The following is a 6,608-nucleotide window of genomic DNA, read 5'->3' on the forward strand; positions in this document are numbered from 1 at the left end:
CAAAATGTTCGCAGCAGAAACAGTCAATGGAAAAAGTATACTGAATGTCACAGATATTTTTAGGCTGCGCACACGTTAAATAGGAGATGTAGCGCAGATAATGTCACTGTCCGCAGCGTCTACTGAAAATATACACTAAATTTCAGAGATATTTTAAGGATGTGCAAACATTATACAGGATATGTAGCGCAGGTAATGTCACTGTCCGCAGTGTCTACAGAAAATGTACAATGGATGTCACAGATATTTTTAGAAATAATGTCTCTGTCCACAGCGTCTACAAAAAAAGTACACTGGATGTCAGAGATATTTTTAGTATGCGCACACGTTAAACAGGAGATGTAGAGCAGATAATGTCGCTGTCCGCAGCGTCTACGAAAAAAGTGCACTGGATGTTACAGATATTTTTAGTATGCGCACACGTTAAACAGATGTAGTGTAGATAATGCTGCTGTCCGCAGCGTCTACGGAGAAAGTGCACTGGATGTCACAAATAGTTTTAGGATGTGCAAACGTTTTACAGGAAATATAGCGCAGGTGATGTAACTCTCCGCAGCGGACACCATCTATGGAAAAAGTAGACTGGATGTCACAGATATTTTTAGGCTGCACACACGTTACACAGGAGATGTAGAGCAGATAATGTCGCTGTCCGCAGCGTCTAAGTAAAAAGTACACTAATTGTCAGAGATATTTTAAGGATGCGCAAATATTATACAGGACATGTAGCGCAGGTATTGTCACTGTCCACAGCGTCTACGGAAAAATTACACTGGATATCACAGATATTTTTAGGATGCGCAAACATTATACAGGAGATTTAGAGCAGGTAAAGTAACTGTCCGCAGCGGACACCATCTATGGAAAAAGTACACTGGATGTCACAGATATTTTCTTTCTGCACACACGTTATACAGGATATGTAGCACAGATAATGTCGCTGTCTGCAGCGTCTATGGAAAAAGTACACTAAATTTCAGAGATATTTTAAGGATGCGCAAACATTATACAGTAGATGTAGAGCAAGTAATGTCCCTGTCCACAGCGTCTACAGAAAAAGTACAGTGGATGTCACAGATATTTTAGGATGTTTAAACGTTATACAGGATATGTAGCGCAGGTATTGTCACTGTCTGCAGCGTCTATGGAAAATGTACACTGGATGTCACAGATATTTTTAGGCTGTGCAAACGTTATACAGGAGATGTAGCGCAGATAATGTCTCTGTCCACAGCGTCTACGAAAAAAGTACACTGGATGTCAGAGATATTTTTAGTATGCGCACACGTTAAACAGGAGATGTAGCGCAGATAATGTAACTGTCTGCAGCGTCTACGGAAAAAGTACACTGGATCTCACAGATATTTTTAGTATGCACACACGTTAAACATATGTAGCGCAGAAAATGTCACTGTCCACAGCGTCTGCGGAGAAAGTGCACTGGATGTCACAGATATTTTTTGGATGCGCACACGTTAAACAGGAGATGTAGCGCAGAAAAAGTCGCTGTCTGCAGCGCCTATCGAAAAAGTGCACTGGATGTCACAAATAATTTTATGATGTGCAAACGTTATACAGGAGATATAGCGTAGGTGATGTAACTGTCCGCTGCGGACACCATCTATGGAAAAAGTACACTGGATGTCACAGATATTTTTAGGCTGCACACACGTTATACAGGAGATGTAGAGCAGATAATGTCGCTGTACGCAGCGTCTACGGAAAAAGTACACTGGATGTCACAGATATTTTTTGTATGCGCACACGTTAAACAGATGTAGCATAGATAATGTCGCTGTCCGCAGCGTCTATGGAGAACGTGCACTGGATGTCACAAATATTTTTAGGATGCGCAAACGTTATACAGGAGATATAGCACAGGTGATGTAACTATCCGCAGCGGACACCATCTATGGAAAAAATACACAGGATGTCACAGATATTTTTGGGCTGCACACACTTTACACAGGAGATGTAGAGCAGATAATGTCGCTGTCCGCAGCGTCTAAGGAAAAAGTACACTAATTGTCACAGATATTTTTAGGCAACACACACGTTACACAGAAGATGTAGCGCAGATAATGTAGCTGTCCACAGCGTCTACGGAAAAAGTACACTTGATGTCACAGATATTTTTAGGATGCAAAAACCTTATACAGGACATGTAGCGCAGGTAATGTAACTGTCCGCAGCGTCTAAGGAAAAAGTACACTTGATGTCACAGATATTTTTAGGCTGCACACATGTTACACAGGAGATGTAGCACAGATAATGTAGCTGTCCGCAGCGTCTACGGAAAAAGTACAGTCGTGGCCAAAAGTTTTGAGAATTACATAAATATTGGAAATTGGAAAAGTTGCTGCTTAAGTTTTTATAATAGCAATTTGCATATACTCCAGAATGTTATGAAGAGTGATCAGATGAATTGCATAGTCCTTCTTTGCCATAAAAATTAACTTAATCCCAAAAAAAAACTTTCCACTGCATTTCATTGCTGTCATTAAAGGACCTGCTGAGATCATTTCAGTAATCGTCTTGTTAACTCAGGTGAGAATGTTGATGAGCACAAGGCTGGAGATCATTATATCAGGCTGATTGGGTTAAAATGGCAGACTTGACATGTTAAAAGGAGGGTGATGCTTGAAACCATTGTTCTTCCATTGTTAACCATGGTGACCTGCAAAGAAACGCGTGCAGCCATCATTGCGTGGCATAAAAATGGCTTCACAGGCAAGGATATTGTGGCTACTAAGATTGCACCTCAATCAACAATTTATAGGATCATCAAGAACTTCAAGGAAAGAGGTTAAATTCTTGTTAAGAAGGCTTCAGGGCGTCCAAGAAAGTCCAGCAAGCGCTAGGATCGTCTCCTAAAGAGGATTCAGCTGCGGGATCGGAGTGCCACCAGTGCAGAGCTTGCTCAGGAATGGCAGCAGGCAGGTGTGAGCGCATCTGCACGCACAGTGAGGCGAAGACTTTTGGAAGATGGCCTGGTGTCAAGAAGGGCCACAAAGAAGCCACTTCTCTCCAAAAAAAAACATCAGGGACAGATTGATCTTCTGCAGAAAGTTTGGTGAATGGACTGCTGAGGACTGCGGCAAAGTCATATTCTCCGATGAAGCCTCTTTCCGATTGTTTGGGGCATCTGGAAAAAGGCTTGTCCGGAGAAGAAAAGGTGAGTGTTACCATCAGTCCTGTGTCATGCCAACAGTAAAGCATCCTGAGACCATTCATGTGTGGGGTTGCTTCTCGTCCAAGGGAGTGGGCTCACTCACAATTTTGCCCAAAAACACAGCCATGAATAAAGAATGGTACCAAAACAACCTCCAACAGCAACTTCTTCCAACAATCCAACAACAGTTTGGTGAATAACAATGCATTTTCCAGCACGATGGAGCACCATGCCATAAGGCAAAAGTGATAACTAAGTGGCTCGGGGACCAAAACGTTGACATTTTGGGTACATGGCCTGGAAACTCCCCAGATTTTAATCCCATTGAGAACTTGTGGCCAATCCTCAAGAGGCGGGTGGACAAACAAAAACCCACTAATTCTGACAAACTTCAAGAAGTGATTATGAAAGAATGGGTTGCTATCAGTCAGGAATTGGCCCAGAAGTTGATTGAGAGCATGCCCAGTCGAATTGCAGAGGTCCTGAAAAAGAAGGGCCAACACTGCAAATACTGACTCTTTGCATAAATGTCATGTAATTGTCGATAAAAGCCTTTGAAACGTATGAAGTGCGTGTAATTATATTTCACTACATCACAGAAACAACTGAAACAAAGATCTAAAAGCAGTTTAGCAGCAAACTTTGTGAAAACTAATATTTGTGTCATTCTCAAAACTTTTGGCCACGACTGTACACTGGATGTCACAGATATTTTTAGGATGCACAAACCTTATACAGGACATGAAGCGCAGATAATGTAACTCTCCGCAGCGGACACCGCAGCAGACACTTTAGGATGCCAAACTGTCCGTAGCAGACACAGTCGATGGAAAAAGTACACTGGATGTCACAGATATTTTTAGTATGCGCACACGTTAAACAGGGGATGTAGCGCAGATAATGTCGCTGTCCGCAGCATCTACTGAAAATCTACACTAAATTTCAGAGATATTTTAAGGATGTGCAAACGTTATACAGGAGATGTAGCGCAGATAATGTCACTGTCCACAGCGTCTACGAAAAAAGTACACTGGATGTCAGAGATATTTTTTGTATGCGCACACGTTAAACAGGAGATGTAGAGCAGATAATGTCGCTGTCCGCAGCGTCTACGGAAAAAGTACACTGGATGTCTCAGATATTTTTAGTATGCACACACGTTATACAGTATATGTAGCGCAGGTGCTGTAAATGTCCGCAGCATACACCGTCTACGGAAATAGTACACTGGATGTCACTGATATTTTTAGGCTGCTCAAACGTTATACAGGAGATGCAGCGCAGGTGATGTAACTGTCCGCAGTGGACACCATCTAAGGAAAAAGTACACTGGATGTCGCAGATATTTTTAGTATGCACACATATTAAACAGGAGGTGTAGCGCAGATAATGTCACTGTCCTCAGCGTCTATCGAAAAAGTGCACTGGATGTCACAGATATTTTTAGTATGCACAAACGTTACACAGGAGATGTAGCACAGGTAATGTCACTGTCTACAGCATCTACGGAAAAAGTACACTGGATGTCACAGATATTTTTAGGATGCGCAAACTTTATACAGGAGATGTAGGGCAGGTATTGTCACTGTCCGCAGCGGACACCATCTATGGAAAAAGTTTACTGGATGTAACAGATATTTTTAGGCTGCTGAAACGTTATACACGAGATGTAGCACAGTTTATGTAATTGTCCGCAGCGGACACCATCTACGGAAAAAGTAAACTGGATGTCACAGATATTTTTAGTATGCGCAAATGTTATACAGATGTAGCGCATGTAATGTAACTCTCCGCAGCTGACACCGTCTATGGAAAAAGTACACTGGATGTTATAGATATTTTTAGGCTGTGCAAACGTTATACAGGAGATGTAGCGCAGGTTATGTAACTGTACGCAGCGGACACCATCTACGGAAAAAGTGCACTGGATGTCACAGATATTTTTAGTATGCAAACATAAAATTTTCCGTTTGCGAATGGTGAACGCAAATTTTCGCAAATCTTCGCGAACAGGCGAACCGGGCGAGCCACCATAGACTTCAATAGGCAGGCGAATTTTAAAACCCACAGGGATTCTTTCTGGCCACAATAGTGATGGAAAAGTTGTTAGAAGGGGACTAACACCTGGACTGTGGCATGCCGGAGGGGGATCCATGGCAAAACTCCCATGGAAAATTACGTAGTTGACGCAGAGTCGGGTTTTATTCCATAAAGGGCATAAATCACTTAACATTCCTAAATTGTTTGGAATGACGTGCTTTAAAACATCAGGTATGATGTTGTATCGATCAGGTAGTGTAAGGGTTACGCCCGCTTCACAGTGACAGACCAAACTCCCTGTTTAACGCACCGCAAACAGTCCATTTGCACAACCGCAAACTCCCCATTTGCACAAGGTTGGATACCAAGCTAGCCATGTCCCGTTCCTTGTCCTCACTGACGTCATTGAAGGTCTCTTCCTCCACCCAGCCACGTACAACACCAAGGCTCCCCGAAAGGTGACAACAAGCCCCCTGGAACGCCTGCTGTGGTTGGTCTTCCACCTCCTCAAAGCCACCTTCCTCCTCTGCCTCCTCTTCTTCAGACTCCTCTCTCTGCGTTGCTGCAGGTCCAGCAATCGACGACGACAAGGCTGCATCTGGTGGTGATGGTGACCACAACTCTTCCTCTTCATGCTCATCTACGCCCTGATTCAGCACTCTTCGCAGGGCACATTCCAGAAAAAAAACATATGGGATGAGGTCGATGATGTTGCCTTGGGTTAGACTGACCAGGTTTGTCACCTCCGCAAAAGGATGCATGAGCCTACAGCCATTGTGCATGAGCGTTCAGTAATGCGCCCAAAAAATACCCAGCTCCGCAGAGGCTGTCCTCTTTTTTTTTTTTTATTAAAAAAAAAATCTGTTCTTAACAGTTTAATCTCTGTTTTGTCCCCTATCAGGGGCCGGTGTATGGAATAGATTTTAGGAACCGGGAGATGGAAAAAGATGCTTGGTCGGTCCTCTTACTTCCAATTTGGGGCACTGCGCGTACGCCTTGCAATGTACTGTGCCACCAGATATGAGTGGTGTGTTAAGTAGTACTATTCCTATCAGTTTAATCCCTGTTACGTCCCCTATCAGGGGACGTGTATGGAATAGATTTTAGGAACCGGGAGATGGAAAAAGATGCTTGGTTGGTCCTCCTACTTCCAATTTGGGGCACTGCGCGTGCGCCGTGCAATGTAATTTGCCACCAGATATGAGCTGTGTGTTAAGTAGTACTATTCCTATCAGTTTAATCCCTGTTACGTCCCCTATCAGGGGCCGGTGTATGGAATAGATTTTAGGAACCGGGAGATAAAAAAAGATGCTTGGTCGGTCCTCTTACTTCCAATTTGGGGCACTGTGTGTGCGCCGTGCAATGTAATATGCCACCAGATATGAGCTGTGTGCTA

The 6,608-nt window shown here is 43.3% G+C and overlaps 1 pseudogene; it reads left to right on the forward strand.

Moving 5' to 3' along the window:
- Positions 1 to 6,043: 6,043 nt before the first annotated feature.
- On the forward strand, positions 6,044 to 6,224 carry LOC121002953 (annotated as a pseudogene).
- Positions 6,225 to 6,608: the final 384 nt, after the last annotated feature.

This window comes from Bufo bufo, chromosome 5, assembly GCF_905171765.1.
Source record: "Bufo bufo chromosome 5, aBufBuf1.1, whole genome shotgun sequence".
Classification (NCBI taxonomy): domain Eukaryota; kingdom Metazoa; phylum Chordata; class Amphibia; order Anura; family Bufonidae; genus Bufo; species Bufo bufo.